This window comes from Artemia franciscana, chromosome 21, assembly GCF_032884065.1.
Source record: "Artemia franciscana chromosome 21, ASM3288406v1, whole genome shotgun sequence".
Taxonomy (NCBI): domain Eukaryota; kingdom Metazoa; phylum Arthropoda; class Branchiopoda; order Anostraca; family Artemiidae; genus Artemia; species Artemia franciscana.
This window is the reverse complement of record NC_088883.1, coordinates 1,344,016-1,363,722: the sequence shown is the minus strand read 5'-3', so window position 1 is coordinate 1,363,722 and position 19,707 is coordinate 1,344,016. Positions and strand designations below refer to the sequence as shown.

At 35.9% G+C, this 19,707-nt stretch overlaps 1 protein-coding gene across 1 annotated transcript in view; it reads left to right on the top strand.

Moving 5' to 3' along the window:
• Positions 1 to 19,707, top strand: part of LOC136040913 (zinc finger protein 271-like) — a 298,248-nt gene that overhangs the window by 6,592 nt on the left and 271,949 nt on the right. The window lies entirely within an intron of this gene.

Here is a 19,707-nt window from a genome sequence, read left to right as displayed (position 1 = left end):
TGCCAAAAAGTAATACAGTATGTTGTATCATAGCCTTTTAGCTGTTATACACCAACAATATTTCTACAGTAGGGAAAGGATGTTACGTACGGAGAAAGACCTCTCAATTTCCCCGGATTATTACATCCTCCCTGTTAAAATGGCTTAAATATCATCAGGAGCAATAGGGTTCAATTGATGCATCTCTTGTGCTTCAATTGCATCATTATTTATCCTTTTTCTCTTCAGCAGTTTCCCATAGTTAATTTGTTAGTAGCGCTCTTATTGTTAGTGAAATAAGAAATACCACGAATATAGTGATTATAATATTATACCATGAATTTGGGAGAACAAACCGTATTGGCTCTCCACGTATTTCAATCTTTGGTCTTCGTTAGTGAATAAGGGTATTTACATATCTAACGCTTCCTTTATTTTTGTTAATTGCATTGTACCTTTGATCTTTTCTAGTTTTGGCCATATGGATGTTTTAGATTCTTCATCATTTATGTTCGGAATCGTGAAGGACAAGTTTATTCCTTGAAAATTTATTATTTTTGGGCTCATGACGTTAGTGCTGGTTGTGATTAGAGGTGTTTGGACGGTTGTTTCTTTAGTTACAAGTCTGCAACCTTGTTTGATTGTAATAGTCCCAACATCCTGTAATAATATTTCGGTTCGATAGCTGGGGTCAATTTTTTCTGTATTGTTCATTTTTTAAGTAAACGCAATCTCCTACTTGGAAATCGAGTTTACCTTTGACATTAGGAATATTCTTTGCTTCTTGCTTTCTTTTTGATCTTTCTATTTCTTGTTTTACAAGTTTATAAGTTTTCCTCATTCTATTGATAAATTCCTGTTTATAATCTTGAGAATCATTATAAAATTGTCGTGACTCTATAATTTCATTATAAGGGATTCTAAAGTCTCGTCCGAATAATATATAAAATGGGTTATCGCGAATGACCTGGGAGTAAGCTGTATTTATTACATTTGTTAAATAAGGTAAGGTTTCATGCCAATCCCTGCGATTTTCTTTCGTATAAATACTTAAAATATTAGAAAATAGTTTGTGTCTGTTCTCGATTTTCCCATTGGCCTGTGGATGATAGGGGGTCGATACCAATTTATTTATTTGAAGGAAAGACATTAAATCCTTGGTTACTTTCGATACAAAATTAGGGCCGTTATCGCTTAATACTGTATTGGGGATACCGAAATTAAGGAATATTTTAGCGAGAGCTTTCGACGTTGTATAGGCGCTTTGATTTTTTAATGGTTTAGCAAAAGTGAAACCAGAAAAATGATCTATTACTGACAGTACATAGATGTGTCCTTCATTAGACGTGGGTAGTCCTCCGCTAGTACCATATAAATCAAAAGAAACTATATCAAATGGAAACCGGGCCGTAGGCGTTCTTCCTATCGTTGGATTCGGGTAGACTTGAGGATTTTTTCTTAAATTACAAGTTTCACAATTATTAACATAATTCTTTAACTTTGTCAAGGCTGAAGTAACGAAAAAGTATTGTTTTAATCTATGAAATGTCTTATCTAATCCCAAGTGACCTCCTACTTCAGAATGAAAGAATTCAAAAGCGGGTTTTTCCAAAATTTGGGGTAAAACTGGTATAACGGAAGTTTGATTTCTTTTATCAGTATCGGTTATTATTCTACATAGTATTTTTTCGTCGAAATCATAATAATAGTTATCAATTTCTTTTTTAAAAGATTTCATTTCATCAGGTAACTCTTTATCATATAAGAAATATTCTATTATAGCAGCACAAGTATTATCTTTCTTTTGATATATTTTTATAGAATTCAAGGAAAGTGGGCTGTTTTTCTGTTCCTTCTCAACCGAATTATTCTCGACCGATTTCATTTTTAAACCTTTCTTTCTTGGAACATACTTTGCTTTTATTGTGTTGATTTCTTCATTTTCATTCTCTACTGAGGTATTATCTGGAAATCTACTTAGATAATCACATGGGGCATTTTGTTTTCCCTTAAGATGTTCAAATTCATAATCTAAGTCTTGGATTTTCAAAATCCATCTCGCGAGTATTCCCGTTGGCTTTTTGAAAGTTTGCAAATATTGCAGGCTTTTGTGGTCCGAACGCAGTTTAAATTTTCTGCCTACCAAATAATGTCTGAACTTGTCCAAATGGTGGATAATCGACAATAATTCAAGCTGTGTAGCAGAATAATTACTTTCTCCAGAAGTCAGGGTGCGAGAAGCGTACGCTATCACTCTTTCTTCCCCTTTTATTATTTGGGAGAGGATCGCCCCAATTCCCTTGTTTGAGGCATCCGTTGTAACAACGAATTGTCCTGTTTGGAAGTCAGGTAGCGATAAAATAGGTTCTGAGGTTAGAGCCTTTTTTAAATGATCTAATGCATTCTGAGCTGTATTAGACCACACAATTTTTTGTGGGTTGCCTCTCGTGAGGTCCGTTAAAGGTTTTGCAACTTGTGCGTAATTTCTTATAAATTTTCGGAAATAGCTCATTAATCCTAAGATTCCTCGTAATTGTTTAATTGTTTGGGGGGCTTTATATTTTTAACGGATTTTATTTTTTCAGGGTCTGGGGAAATTTGTCCTTGCGTTACTACTCCTAAAAATTTTAGTTTTGTTTGAAAAAGATTTACTTTTTCTGGTCTACATTTTAAATTGCCTTCTCTAAATTTCCCAAACACTTTTGCTAGGGTCACTAAATGGTCCTCTGCGTCTTTGTCCATAGCTATGACGTCATCAACAAAATGAATTATGTTATTTAGGCCTCTTAGTAAATGAAGGAGGGGTCTACACAATGCACTCGAACTAGTTTTTAGTCCAAATGGTACTCTTAAGTATTCATAAGAACCACATTCTGAAGTTGAAAAAGCTGTTTTAAAAACATCGCCTTCAGCTATTTTTACTTGATGATAACCTTGTGTCAAATCTAGGGAAGTAAATATTTTGTTTTTATTTGATATTGAATCTAGAATTTCGTCTATTCTAGGTAGGGGAAATTTGTCGCTTACTACCTGTTTATTTAAAGCTCTATAATCTACCACTAATCTAAGGTCATTATTCTTTTTCGGGACTAAAATAACGGGGGCAGAGTATGGGCTTATGCTTGGCCTTATGATTTGATTTTTTTCGAGTTCATGTATTTTGTTTATTAGCCATTCCTTATGTTTATAAGGAATTCTGTATGGTTGTTTTGCAACTGGCGGCCCCGTGGTTTGTATTGCGTGTTCATAAAATGGGATAAGTCCTATGTCATCTTCAGATGTCGAAAAGACATCTTTATATTCCCATAATAAGTCGCATAATTTTTGTTTTAATGACACGTCGGTTATGTGACTTAGTTCGAATTTCTCAAGGAATTGAGATCGCGTCAGTGGATATTCTCTGTCAACGTAAACATTAATATTATTCACGTAGTTTTTTTCCAAGTTTTTCCAATTATTAATGTCGGATTCCGATACTAATTGTATCTCTACTAAACATGTACCTTTACTTAGTGTAATTAGGTCGTTTTCGTGGGTGTTCGTTACCCAAATGTAACCTTCTCCCTTTTCGTAATTTATAATTTGTTCTTCACACACTAAATATTTCGGGAGATCTTCCCAAGGCGATGCTACCCAAATTTCATTTTTATTATTAACTGGTTCTAACATTTGTGATATTTGGACCCTCTAAATTGATTTAGGGGGAATTTTTGTTTTTCGCACTACAAATCCATAATATTTTTCGTTATTTTCTTCTTTTATTGAATTTAGAAGATTCTCCGCTGGTTTTTTTCCTGGAGTTTCTTTTTTTTCAAGTTTTTTCCATAAATAACAAATTTCTTGAATTTGTTTGTTTCTATACTCTTTCATGTTACCTATATTTTCCCTTACTTTGTTTGCTTGTATGTTATTTATCATTGATATGGTATCCGTTGGGTAGATAAACTTTGAATTTGCTACATCTAATAATATTTTATTTGATTTTACAAAATTTGCGCCTATTATCGCTTCGTATGGAAAATTCTTACAAACTATAAATCGAGTATAGAAATTTCTGTTATCCTTGTGCAAGGCTAGATACACAGTGCCTTTCACATCTAGGTCGTGTCCGGTTACACTTGACAAATTGGGACAGATATTGCTCATTCGTCGTTTAATATAGTTTGGTAATTTATTAAATACTGATGAATTTATCACATTTACGGTTGCTCCTGAATCTATAAGGGCTGAGAAATAAATATTCCCTGCGTTGAAATTCTCAAATACTGGTAACATCTTATTATTATTTGCACTTAAAAATGGTATTATTACTGGGGGGGGGGGGCCTATAAATTATCTTGCCACCAAATTTTGGTCCTACGAATTTTGGGGGCTTATATCGTTTCCCTGGGATTCCCAGATGTTAGATGTAGAATTTTCATTTGTTCTGTTTTGGGTTCCTTGGTTATTATTTGAGATGGAGCTATTATATGGCTGCCGTCGGCTGATGTAATTTCCTCTTGTATTTCTGTTCCAACTATTACTGGGTTGATTTGTTCTTCCACGATACCCTCCTCGATATTGATACGTATTGCGTTGGAAATTTTGATTTTGGGTGGGATAATTATTTCTTGTTACAAAGGTGTTTCCTCGATTACGTCTTGGGGCGTACCCACTATAGTTTGTCCCCCTGGACAAACGGTTACCCGTTCCCCTAATGTTTGGTCGATTATTATTGTTTGCAACACAATTTCTTGCGATATGTCCTAATCGGCTACATGTGTAGCACCTTAATGGTTCATTGTTAGTTTGTGCCCTTAATTGATTATTGGGGGCAAAACGTACTTGTCTTGGTGGTGTGGTGGTTCGCATTTGATTTCGCACAGGTTTGGGCGATGATTCTCGGGAGAAAAATCGCGGAGAGGAATCCCTTGATCTTACAGGGGCTTTGCTTTCTACAGCATTTATTGACAGTTTTTGATGCTGCAGGACAATCGAATCAATTTCTACGGCTCTTTCTATTTCCTGAACTGCTAGCTCTAGGTTATCAATATTTTTAGCTATCAAAAGGCGGTATAACTTTGGGTTTAGTCCTTGTTTAAATGCATTTAGTATGATTTTTTCATATAATTCCCCTTCTCCTGGACCGTATCGCGCTTCTGTTGCGATTCTAACCTTATGCAAGTACTCACGAACGTTTTGGGTCTGTTCGAACGTAACTAGGCCATGTTTAAGTTTATTCAATGAACTTGTGTCAATGAATCTTTTCTGGAAGGCCTGTTGCAATAATTCTATTGAGCTAATTGTTGAAGTTGCTTCTGTACCTATCGAGTTTTCGATTTGTTTTAGAAATGTTAGCGCCTGTCCTTTTAGTCTTAATAGTAACATATTTTTTAATACTTATAGGTCAATTTTTGTTATTTCCACAAATTGTCCTAAATGGATGTTGAATTGATCAACGTCCGTATCTCCTTCATATTCTGGTAATGATCTTGCGATTTCTACCGAAGTTGCAATAATTTGTTGCGCTTTTAATATTTCATCTTGTTCCTGGTCCATATTTATTGTAGTCTTTTTTTTTTTTTTTTTTTAAATATGCGGTTTAAAATAATCTCAAAATTTTTTAATTTTATTACTGTTTTATTTTAATTTCTTAAAGATTTTGATATTTTTTGAATGGGGTATACCTATATATATAAAAAAAACTGCAAAAATAGAAATAAAATCGCACTGCACCTAAAAATTCAAAAAGCGAGATAAAATTGCACTGCACTTAAAAATCAAAAAGTAAAATGTAAATAATCATATGTGTCTATGTTAGTAGGCATTCATTGTGCAGGTACTTTTAGTTCCTTTTGCTTCTTTCTTTTTCCGTCCGCGCCATATGTTACGGGGTGGTTTTGTTAATTAATAAGCTTGTGTTGATGATTTTATCTTAAAGGGGGTTTGCGTTGAGTTGCTTGGGACACTTCTAAGTCTTAATAGTTTAATGTGGATATGGGAGCTAAATTATTAATAAAATAAAAAGGCTTCGTATAGAATCCCCGGCAACCTGGGAGACAGAACCATCTCGGTGTTGTTCGAGGTCTCTTGAAACAAATATAGATTTCCTTGGGACCGTGCCTGAAAGCTAGAGGAACTGTACCTGATGCCCTAATACATAGACAGAAGATGATTAAATACAATAAGGTTTATTTACTTACAATATACAACTATTGACAAAATAGCTTCAATGACTTATTGCATAAAAAGGTGAACATGAGCAATTGATCTTGACAATTCGAATCCTTCCTTAAGACTAACCATTCGCCCTTGCGTTGGGCTCATATATCCAACGCGCGATTTCTCTGAACAAACACCCGCCAGACAGGCTTAGTGACCTGTGGAAGTTGACCTCCACTACTATTGGTAATATTTAATCATGTGACTAGTCTCGCATCCAAAAGTTGTTTTTATGGCAAGGATTTCCCTTTTGGCTTTGAGTTGAAAAACCCAGGGGTCAGAATAACTGGTTACTTAACTTGTTAAGTAACATTTAACTTATCTAAATGCACGTAGTCCAACTGCGTTGGATTATGCAGACTGTTAAATTTAGCAACTGTTAAATTCTAAATGATTTTATTCAAACCTTTTTCTAATTGAAATTTACTAAAGGGGTGTGACTGAGAAATTTAGTCCTGAATTTAAGAGTTCCTAGATGAGTATGGATGAGAGATTTGGTCCTATATTTGAGGATTTCTAAGGGGGTGTGAATGAGGGATTTGGTCCTGAATTTTGTAGAGGGGAGGGGGCTGGTCTATATGTTACAACATGCCATATTGATCCCTCCAATGCCAAATTTCAAGAGAGAAGAAGATACCAGTAGCAGCCAAGGCCACCGATGGAGAATACACCCCCAAAACTTTGGTCCCAGATGTTGTGAGTCACAAACTTAGAGCTACACATAGATTACCTCTAGAAATTCATATTTTTATCTTGGGTGTGGCGAGTTAAGTCCACTGTGAATATAGGCGTTTTCTATAGTTCTATAATATCTTAGTAAAGTTCTTCAAGAGCTCCTCAGAAACTACAGAGTAGCATTGACTAAATTGTAAACTCAAAAGATGCTTGTGAAATCTTAGAGCTCTAGAGTCGTTTTTTTAAATAAGCCAAAGGTAGAAGTGCTGCTAATTGGCTATTATGATTTTCCAGTCCCCAAAGGCTAGTTCCCAGTAAGTACTAATAGGTTAGCTCTAGTTATTTCTATTTCAAAAAGATAATTAGCAATCTTTTGGATATGAAAATGTGTCAATAAAGTGCTTAATCATAAAACTAGTTTTCTGTTAACCAAATTTTCTTTTATTAATTATCATGGTTCCATCAAATTATAGCACTTAAATTTGTTTAGGCCTTGTGTTTTGTGTCAATTTTTTCATTTGTAGTCCGTTTATCTTGTGAGGTTTTCATTATTTCTTGGTAAATTATTGAGTATATTTGATTGTACTTCTATCATTTTCTGTCTCTGTTTATTTTTATTTTTTTAGAAGCTGTAGATAGTCTATCAATTGAAACTGAAACGATTGGAGAAACTTCTATTTCTACTCTATTGCCTCAGCATCAACGGCTACCTGTGGGAATTGCATCCAGAATATTCAACTTAACATCTGCATTAGATTCCCAAAATCTGGACATCAATGATGAAGGTATATTTGAAACTAGTAGTGTTGTGAACTTAGTTTGAAAAAGAAATATTTAGTCAAACATAAAAAGTTTTTGTAAATTTTACAAGGATAATATCAACAGTATATTAAGCAATATAAACAACACAACTCACATTCAAACATTTTATTAACCTCAAAAATTGGAGAGTACAAATAAAAATAAAAATCAACAAACTGGCTATATAAACTTAAGACAACAAACAAATATAAATACTGGCCAATGTGCACAAACCCTAAATTACAATAATAATGTTTAGTTACATTTCAGTGATAACATCATAAATTTTAACATAAACCTGCATCAAATTTTTTTAAAAATGGATATTTTAGAAATAATAAAAATTATCCGACCCAGCTAAAGACAAAAAAAATTCTAGTTTCAATCGAAAGTTCCAGAGGGGGCTCTGAGGAATCAATAACCCCAACGAATTAAATTTTTGTTGCTTCTTATTCATTATCGCAATGGAATTGTTCATACCATGTTTTTTCATTGCTGATGACGTAGACTGAATTTTTGAAAGTCGACATAAAATGTTTTTTAAATCAATAAAATACTATTTTAATATTTGAACGACTTAAAAGAACCAATAATAAAATTTCAATCAAATAATAAAAATTATCCCACCCAGCTAAAGAAAAAAAAAATATAGTTTCAATCAAGTATTCCAGAGTGGGCTGTGGGAAATCAATAGCCCTAATGAATTAATTTTTGGTTGATTTTTACTCATTATTGCAATGGGATTGTTCATACCATATTTTGTTCTCATTGATGACGTAGAATGAAATTTTGAAAGTTGACTTAGAAAGTTTCTAAAATAAAAAAAAAAGTTATTTTAGTATTTTAACGATTAGAAGAACAAAAATACGGTAACCATACTAAATATAGAAGAACTTAGGTTGAGCTACAGAATTAAAAACTTGAGTTTATGAATTTCTGTTCAAAAAGTCCTGGAGAGAAATTATCCCACCAACACTTGCAGATATTCAAAAACGGACAAATTTTATTATATTTGCTTGGCAAAGGAGTAGTGACCATAAGGAATATTTAGGATCTATGGTCCTAGGATAAGGATCATAAGGAATATCTGAATAAAGGAATGAACATTACATGAAAATGTTTGAAGTGTCACATATATGTTAGATGTTTTTAAAGCGTTTAAATAGTATTACCAAAAATCTTTGGTGGGCTACGTTTGTATTTTGAATGATACAACTCAATGACATGAAAACTCAAAACATGACTTAAAAACATTAAAATAAGTCAAATGTTAAGCAAAAAAAGCGAGACATTTTTATGGCACTTGGTATTAACCAAGTGACATATAGCGATCACAAACTCTGTTGGTCTGTCCTGGTTTTGCTACTTTAGGCACTTCCAGGGAAGCTAATAAGATGAAATTTTGCAGGCGTATCTGGGACTGGACCAGATTAAATCGAAAATAGTCATTTTCCCGATTCCACCATCCGGGGGGGGGAGGAGTGGGGGGCTGGTTAATCCGGAAAAAATAGAAAAAATGAAGTTTTTTTAACTTATGAGCGGGTGATGGGATCTTAATGAGATTTGATGTTCGGAAGGATATCATATGTCAGAGCTCTTATTTTAAATCCTGACCAGATTCGGTGACATTGGGGGAAGTTGGAGGGGGGAACCTAAAATCTTGGAAAACGCTTAGAGTGGAGGGATTGGGATGAACCTTGGTTGGAAAAATAAGCAAAAGTCCTAAATACGTGATTGACATAACTGGAACGGATCTGCTCTATTTGGAGGGGGGTGGAGGGAGGAGGGTCAATTCTGAAAAATTAGAAAAAATGAGATATTTTTAACTTACGAAGGAGTGATTGGATTGTAGTGAAATTTGAAGTTTGGAAGGATATCTTGTCTCAGAGCTCTTATTTTAAATCCGGATTCGGTGACTTTGGGGGGAGTTGGGAAAATTGGTAGGCGTGTCAGGGACCTGCGTAAATTGTCTTGATAAAGTCGTTTTCCCCGATCCGACCGTCTGGTGGGCTGAAAGGAGAAGAAAAATTAGAAAAAAAATGAGGTTTCTTAACTTACGAACGGGTAAACGGATCTTAATGAAATTTGATATTTAGAAGTATATCGCGCCTCAGAGCTCTCATTTTAAATCCTGCCCGGATCCGTTGACATTGGGGGGAGTTGGAGGGGGAAACCTAAAATTTTGGAAAACGCTTAGAGTGGAGGGATCGGGATGAAACTTGGTGGGAAAAATAAGCACACGTCCCAGATACGTGACCTGATGTAATCCAGTCTCTTTGGGGGGGGGGGGTAGGGTTAATTCTGAAAAAATAGAAAATTTGAGGCATTTTTAACTTAAGAAGAAGTGATTGGAATTTAATGAAATTTGATACTTAGGAAGACTTTGTTACTCAGATCTCTTGTTTTAAATCCCGGCCGGATCCAGTTTCATTAGGGGAAGTTGGAGGGGGGCTGGAAATCTTGGAAAACGCTTAGAGTGGAGAGATCAGGATGAAACTTGGTAGGAAGGATAAGCACCAAGTCCAAGATAAGTGACTGACATACCCGGGCCGGGTTTGCTGTCTTTGGGGGAGTTGGGGGGAGAGGGTAATTCGGGAACATTAGAAAAAATGAGGTATTTGTACCTTACGAATGAGTGGTCAGATCCTAATTAAATTTGACATTTAGGATCTTGTGTTTCAGAGCTCTTATTTTAAATCCCGACCAGATCTGGAGATATTGGGGGGTTGGAGGGGGAAATCTTGGAAAACGTGAAAATTGACGTATCTTTATCTTGCGAATCGGTGATCGGATCTTAATGAAACTTGAAATATAGCAATATCTTATGTCTCAGATGCTCCTGGGGAGGGTCAATTCTGAAAAATTAGAAAAAAATGAGACATTTTTAACTTACGAGTGGGTGATCGGATCTTAAAGGATTTTGATATTTAGAAGGACCTCGTGTCTCAGAGCTCTTATTTTAAATCCTAACCGGTACTAAACCTCTGATTTTCCTTTTAAAGTAATCTATTGATTCGTAGAATTTCGCTAGAGCTCATGCCATATGAGCTCTTGACTCTTCCGACCTCGTCACAAGTGCCATATGAGCTCTTAGCTCTTGTTCTTTGTAAAGCTCGACTCATTAAAAGTAACTAAACTTCCTTTTTAAGTAACCAAAAAGTTAAACCAGCCCAGCCTGTGAATTTAGATGCCAAAGTGGACATTTATCTTAGATTTAGGCCAAAAAGAAAAGCTGATTCAGAATAAAAACAAGTTTTTATTTACATTCAGCAGAACAAAAATATTTTGTTTTTTAAACACCTTTTTGAGAATTGTGAGAAAAAAAAAAATCCCGAAGTCGATCAAAGATGAAATTCTAATTTATGGAAAGTTGCTGTTAAATTAGTTTTCAAAGAGAAATTATGATACAAGTCCAACTAGGTGAGCGATGTGGAAAAGGAAATTATTTGTTAAAACCTGTCAATTTTTTTCAAATTTTTAGGTCTTTGCATAGACACCGGCTGTGAAAAACTTTTACCATTAGAGTGTGACATCTGCCCTGCAATTTTTAGGGATTACAGAAATTTTGTTGCTCACATTATGGAACACCAGATGGGAGAGACAAGAAAATGTCCTATTTGTTTGTGTGAAGGTATTGGCGATGTGAGTGAACATCTAGTTATACATGGTCGTTTTTCACAAAGCGTGTCTATTCTAGAACTACAGGGAAGTTCATCACTAGCTGTTACACAGAATCCTTCTGCAATCGTATGCTTAAATTCATTTGAATTGGATTCTGAAGCAAAAAACTTGGACAATCATAAGATATATTTGAATAGTTCCTCGCGAGGTAGAAAACCCAGAATACTAAAAAGATATAAAGAAGCATCTACAGGGATAAAGCAATATATTTTTGATGTATGTGGCAAAACGTTTGCATGGTCGTGTAGTTTGATTCAGCATCAAAAAGTACATACGGGTGAAAAACCGTTTAAATGTGAAGTATGTGAAAAAACTTTTTCTGTGTCAAGCAATTTCATTCGGCACCAAAGAGTACACACTGGTGAAAAACCCTTTAAATGTGATGTATGTGAAAAAACTTTTTCTGTGTCAAGCAATTTGATTCGGCACCATAGAGTACACACGGGTGAAAAACCCTTTAAATGTGAAGTATGTGAAAAAACTTTTCGGTGTCAAACAGTTTGATTGACCACCAAAGAGTACACACGGGTGAAAAACCCTTTAAATGTGATGTATGTGAAAAAACTTTTTCTGAGTCAGGCAGTTTGATTAAACACCAAAGAGTACACACGGGTGAAAAACCCTTTAAATGTGAAGTGTGTGAGAAAACTTTTTCTGTGTCAAGCAATTTGATTAACCACCAAAGAGTACACACGGGTGAAAAACCCTTTAAATGTGAAGTATGTGAAAAAAAATTTTTTGAGTCGAGCGGTTTGAGTAGGCACCGAAGAGTACACACTGGTGAGAAACCCTTTAAATGTGAAGTATGTGAAAAAACTTTTTCTTTGTCAAGCAGTTTGATTAACCACCAAAGATTACACACGGGTGAAAAACCCTTTAAATGTGAAGTATGTCAAAAAACTTTTTCTCAGTCAAGCAGTTTGATTAAACACCAAAGAGTACACACGGGTGAAAAACCCTTTAAATGTGAAGTATGTGAAAAAGCCTTTTCTGGGTCAAGCAGTTTGATTGGGCACCGAAGAGTACACGCTATGGAGAAACCATTTAAGTCTGATACATGCTAGGGAGAATATTCTTGTAAATCAAGTCTTAATAATCATATATCAGCCCATTCATAGAAAAAGCCTACTAGTCCATAGTCTACAGTAATAACTGGTGCGGTCTTGCTGAACCCTATTGTAAATTATTCCTTTTTTTTGTTTTTCTTGCTGCTCATTTATTTATTTTTTACTTTTTTTTGTTTTAATTAATTGATTTGTTGAATATTTTTGTTCATTTTTTCAGTGATTTTCTTTTGCTTTTTGTATTTACCCGTTCTTTCCTTTGGCTATAATTATTTTTTCCAGCCAAAGATCTAAATTGATTTGGATAAAAGGAAGTACTTTATCCGGACTATTGCTCAACACCTGGTTAGCCCGGTATGAAAGACCCTGCTCAAACGTAAGATTACAAAATACGACAATGTTTTTGAACCTTGATATTAAATCTCCACAAAGCTTCTGATCCCTCAAAATAACGAAAACAAAGCTATTGCTCCTTAAAAAAAAATAGTCTGAAAAAATATGGTACTAGAATTTGTCTGGAAATTTAGAATCAGAAAAGGACTTCATTGAATCTAAAGTACCAGGTCATCACAATTCTAAAGACTATAATTATTGCTGTCATCTAGCAATGACTAGTGAAGACAAAAGGAACCTGTTTGTTAAATTTTGAATTATTGAGTGTTACCAAAATGAGTTAGTAATTTAAAAAGCTTCTTAATTGGATTAATAATTTCAAAGTTATTGATCAGACTAGAATAAAAAAGAGGTTGACAATAAAAAAAAAAAAAAAAAACAGCCTAAGAAGCAATATCACAGTTCTCAGATCTACCTTAGTATTGTTTTCTGTCAAAATAGATAAGATCTGAAGACACTGATCTGCAAAAACAAATGATTAAATAGATAAGGCTATTCCTGATACCTTATTTCACCTAACTCAACTGCTTTCCAAGATAGCAACCTTAGACCTTAGTTCCTCCCGTGCCGCCAGGGCATCAAGAAAGATCCACCAATCATCCCTCATATGTGCTGCTGCCCAAACGTCTTTCAATTGGGGTCGGGCTGTCGAATTAATAATCTTAAGGTCCTGCTGGTGTGTACGACGTAGTGTATTTTTTGGCTTCCCTCTGGTTGCCACTCGAGTACCGTTCTGGGAAGTCTATCTCCTATCATATGGATAACGTGTCTCAAGTAGTGCCATCTTCGTTGGCGAATGACGTCTCTTACCAGGGGCTGATACGTGATAGAGCGAACTGTCTGGTTAGTTATGTGGTCCCTCCAGTTAATATTCAGTATCCTGCAAAGACAGTTATTCTCGCAAGGGAGAATTCTCTTTTCTTTCTGTTGGTTCAGTTTCCAGTTTTCACAGATACAAAGGAGGGGGGAGAGGATGTTACTGTTGAACAGCTTCAGTTTCTGCTTCAGAGAGTTGCTTTTCGATCGCCAAACTTGTTTTAGTCGATTGAAAGCTCCACTAGCTTGTCCAATCCTAGACTGTACCTCCTTTTTGCTTTATCCAGTTTGTTTGACTGTACTTCCGATGTATCTTAATTCCACTACCTCCTCTACTGAGTTGTCCCCGCACTTTATGCTAAGTGGTGAGTCGCTTGTTGCCATGCGTTTTGTCTTGTCTGAACTAATCTTCAGTCCCTAAAGACTTGCTTTCTCTTGTATGACATCGAGAAGCTCCTGGAAACTTTCCTTGTTTGCCTCAATCAGGGTAATGTTGTCGTCAAAATCAAGATCTGCTAGTTATTTATTTACAGATATTTGGATCCCAAACCCTGTGCAATCTCGGAGCGCATAATCGATTGCCAGGACAAAAAGCAGGGGGGGGGAGAGGACACGTCCCTGTTTGACCCCAGAAATGATGCTGAAATACCTTGTATTTCCTTCATGGGTTCGAACGCAACACCCCGTGTTTTCGTACATCGCAATGGTCAGGGATGTCAGTTTATCTGGAATGCCGTAGTGCCGGAGGATTTTCCACAGAGACTCGGTGTATTGAGTCAAAGGTTAATTTGAAATCCACAATGACGATGGGGGGAAGCCAGGATGTTCGTCTCTCAAGTGCTTATCTAGCGCTGTCTGGATACGACGGAGGATTATCTGTGACACTAGTTTTCCCAGGATAGAAAGGAAGCTGATTCCACTCCAGTTATCGCACATCAATGCATCTCGTTTTTTGAAAAGCTTGATGAGTTTGCTTTTCTTCATTCTTCTGGGACTTTCATTTCTAGATGCATCCAAAGACTGCGATCCATACCGTTATGCAAGTACCTACAGAGGTTTTGATCATTTCTGCTGATGTCTTGTCGCTTCCTGGTGCTGTACTGTTGTTCATCTTGCGAGCGGCTTGAACTATTTCTTCAGTCGATGGCTCTTCTGTATTGTTTTTGAAGTCAAGGAAAGGGGTTTTGGAGATGTCTGCTATGTTCGGAAGACTAGTTCTGTTGATGACTTTCTCAAAATTTACGGCCCAAACTTTAGAGATTTCATCAGGACATGTGACCACCTTGCCATTTTCACCTTTAACTGGCCCGTTTATGTTACGTTGTTTCCCGATGATTTCATTGGTAATTTAGTAAAAAGCTCTAGAATCGTCGCCTTTGGCTGCTTCTTCTGCCGTAGCTGCCTTCTTTTCTAGAAAGTCTCGTTTATTTCCCCTTACGCTCTTCACTAGCTTGTCTTGATGTCAGTATAAATGATTTCTCAATACTTTATTGCAGTCATCTTCACCGTTTAGGAGACGTTGTTTTAATTTCTGACGCTCTTCAATGAAGATCCAAGTCTTATCGAATAACCATTCATTTTTGGGTCTTACTTTGTGTCCAAGCGTTTCTAGTGCTATCTGATTTTAGGCTTCTTTAGGATGTTCCAGAATGACTCCACAGTTCTTTCACTGTTGAAATCTACGGTCAAGCTCTCAAACCTGTTTGTAAACTGAATATCAAAGTTGTGACGAACTGTTGCACTTGATAGTTTTTCTGAATCGTAGACGGGCTTTTCTTTGGATTCTGACTTCTATGTAGATTTCAGCTTGAGGGACACTTTTGCGATCATCAAGGCATGGTCTGAGGCAAAATCAGATCCTCTGTGGGCCCTAACATCCTGGAGACTCGGCTTCCACTTTTTGTTCATCAGGATATGGTCTATCTGATTATAAGCTCGACCATCCGGCGAGTTCCGTAAGTATTTGTGGATGGTTTTATGTTGAAAAAGAGTTCCACCGATGATGAGGTCATTTGTTAGAGCAAAGTCAACTAACAGTGATCTATTCTCGTTGAATTTGGCGAGACCTTGACTGCTGAAAACTTTAGGACAGTAGGATTTGTCGCTCCCAACTTTGGCATTGAAGTCGCCAACAAAGAAAACGACATCTTGGCTGGGGATATCTTTAGCAACAGCTTGTAGGATGTTGTAGAAACTGTATTTTGTTCTATCTATTAATGATTTTTGTTATTATTTTTAACTTAGAGCTACATTTATCAGTATTAATTTTTTTATGAGCAAGGGTAAGAAGCAGCGAGAAGTTTGAAGTATACGTCTAAATTACCCCATGATGGGGTATTTGGTGGATTTTTTTTTTGTAAGGATCGTGTTTGAAAACAAATTGTTCAATATTATTCTTTGGCCATTTGCCTCAATTTTGACTACAGTAAAGTGAAGGTGCTATAGACTGAACATCCACAACTTGAACTCTAGGAGTGGTCTAGCCCTAATAAGTGCACTGTTAATCTTTGTAACTTTTATTACTTTACTCTTTCTTGAAATTCTTTTGGGATAGTTTAATTAAAATTTCGTTACATATTGAACCTGAGTTTTTCAACCAAAAATACCATTTTTAGCCCAAAATGTGGCGAGAATGAAGATTCAAAGTACTTTCTGTGCAACTTTAAGGAGTTGAAGTATTTGTGTTCAAGTGTTTCTAGTGCTGTCTGGTTATTGGCTTCTTTTAGGGTGTTCCAGAATGACTCCGCAGTGCCTTCATACTTTATGTGCAATTGTAAGGAGTTGAAGTATTTGAGGGTAGAAATTTTTTTGAATTTGGGTAAAAGGGAGGGGTTGGATGGTGGGAATTTAAAAAAGTAATTGTAAAGTGGATATAAAGAACGTAGGGAGATAAGTCCGTGTAGCCATGCAGCAGAGAGAGATTTTCGCAAGGGGTGAGGGTGATGGGTGTGACAAAGAAAATGTTGAAGATGAAAAGTTATATAGCATTTACGATATATCGGCGACATTTTATATTAGTTTTATGGTATAATGTGCCTTATTATATTTGTTTTTGTTTCACAGATGTTATACTTTTTCATTGTTACTACTATATATCATGTTTGGCTATGAGTGTTAGTATCATGTGCTATTATTTTGTGTTATTTGTTTTTTGCCATTGCCCAAAGTGGCTTTTGTTGCAATAAATACCTATCTATCTATGCATGCTAATAGTAATAATCCTATGATTGCTAGTCTTGCAACTTCCACTATTTCTCAGGCTAAGGGTATTTAGGTGAGCCTTAATTAGGGAGGGGCGGCAGTGCCAAAAGGAGAAAGTGGAACAGCACCCCTACAATTTTGTCTAAAACAAATTTATTAAGACCGGGTTTACTGTCGACGTAGTTTAACGCAACGGGAGATCAAGTGGTTCACTGCCGCTTGTGCAAGGCATTGGGAAAGTTTGTCGAGGTCGAGATTGTCACTAAACGTTGATATCCGTTGGCCAATCAGTGGCGATCATAGTGAAATTTAATATTACCCACTCGTCGCCTGTTCCATTTGGTGAGTTGTAATATTTTCGATTGTTCTTTGATATCGTCATTGTGAGGTAAGCTTGCAATATAAGATGAATTGATAATCTAAGCGTCTGGACAACAACGCAAATGGCTCCTATAGAAACGGGAAAAAATATAGAAAAGTTTCTTTCAAAATATAATGTCTTAGAACGCACCCATTATTTTATTGACAAAGGTACTCAAAAGCAAAGAAAAGGAGTAAGGAATAAGAAAAAGTATAGTTAGTTGGCTGGAAAATAAGTAAAACTTAACTCAATCAAGGTGAAAAGTTGACGCGGCAAAAGATTGACAGAAGATATATAGTGCATTTTGATGCAGTGGACAACAAACTCTTGAGCCAATTTGATTTTTTGTCCCAAATTTTTCTCTATGATACTAAAAGAGAACTGATTCAGAAAACGATGTCAAGAAAAAAGGACCAATGGGTAAAGGGGTGATAGGTGGTGCTAGTATACCTGTCCCTAGCAGCAGGACATGCATCTCCCAAACAATATTACCGCGCAAAGGACCTCGTTGAGGTACTCATGAAAGAATAGTTGGTCTTATAGTGCCCTATAACGGGTTCCACGTGTGAGAAAAAATAAGTATAACCAGGTCTCATGTCAAGGGAGATGTGAAATATACTCATTTAACTATTAACATCGACTTGGCTGAAGTAATTGAGAAGCAAAATTTTTGACTCAAGATTGGTACAAGGTGATATATGCTTCTTAAATTTCTCTACAGTAGGATTCAAATCCATTCGGCATGAAGAAAGATAAGATAATATTTATTTTCAAAAGGCTATCACAAGCTCTATAGAGCCGAACTCGCTTCATATGTCAGTTAAAGTTAAGAAAAAAAAATCAAATCAGTACATTAAGTCAAACACTTAAAATTAAAAAGGCAAAATCATCAAGGATAAAGGGTGAATCAGTAAACTTGACAATTAAATTACAATAAATCAAAAATAAAAACGGCAATAGAGGAAAGGGGGATTTCGGCAAGGACATAATCACGAATTATTATTAAGGTGCTCCAGAATAAAGGGGATAAAACTTTTACGAAACCTGTCTGTAACAGCATGGATTGGAGAGTAAGTTGGGATTGCTAAGGAGGCTGACCGGGCGAGTCGAGGTCTAATGGGATTGTGAAATTTAGGGAGTAAGTCCTCAGTACGGGGATTAGAAATGACTGATTTTGCGAAAAGCAAGTACATTTTTTTCCTCCTTTCTCTTAAGGTGGGAATGCGTGCAGCTTTAAGGAGGAAAGAGTATGGAATTTTGCCTTTTTTGTAAATGATCCTGAGCAAACGCTTTTGGACCGACTCAATTTTGTCACTAAGTTCACTTGAAAGTTGCGAATGCCAGACCGGAAATGCATATTCCAATAACGGCCTGTTAAAGGACAAGTAAACAAGGAGGGAATGTATCTTAGGACAATTAAATTTGTTTAACAGCTTAAACATGGATAGTGAAACATTTGCTTGCTTAACAATGTTGGAAACATGTGTGTCCCACTTAAGATCATTAGAAATTGTGATACCGAGGAGTTTAACATGTTTCACTAGCATTTTGGGTGGGATCGGGTCACAATAAAACAGGAGTAGATTTCAAGAAGTTGATCGTAATTATATGTGACTTACTGGAATTTACTGTCATATTTAGATTCTTAGATTCATCCGAACATTGGGTTAGGATTTCAACGGGGTCACTTTTAATATTCTTTTGACATACTTCAAGAATCGACAAGTCATCCACATATTTTCATCTTTGGTGGAATTCCTTGCCAATTTCGTTAATCATGACAAGAAATAAGATAAAACCTTGACCCTTATAATAGATGACAAGGCAGTGTCTTCATCACAACTGTAAGCTATTTCAGTGCCATCAAATCGGGCAGACATTAGATTGCTTACAGAGGAATTGGCATCATTGTCAGGGTACTCCATATAGTGTTGTCTGGCTGCTAGCAATGAAGGAAACATTTAAAGCGTTGGTGAAGGATTCTTGGATTTTGTCAATTTCAATTATGGAAATAAAATTATTTCATTTGATGTACACTTTGTCTGTGTCTCTGTCTCCAGGGAGCAGTGATAAGAGATACCAACCTTTGCAGGGTTATACAAGCCCAGCACTGTCACCGTCAATTCTTCTTGTCCTGGGTTTACACTCCATTGGGCTCTCCCTAATAGCACAAAAATGTTTCATTTTTGCGTTTCTAACACATTCCGTCTTTGAAAAATTTTATTGCGTTGATAGGTTTCATTGTTTTTATTTCAGAAAACAATTGATTGTCCTTATTTCTTGCACTAGCCAAAAGTCACTTTATGCATATTACTAGTGCTGCTACTACTATTCAAGGGATGTTGAAAACTAAATGTATAATGTGGAACTTTAAGCAGAAATTAAGAGGTATTGACCTTAATAAAACCACACTATGGGGATACAGGCTATCAAAAGAGTGTATCAGTAATATTTATTGAAACTTAATTATAATTAAAATTTAATAGGTTCTGGACAAATTGAATTCTTTCAAGTGACAACACGGCCCACTATAAT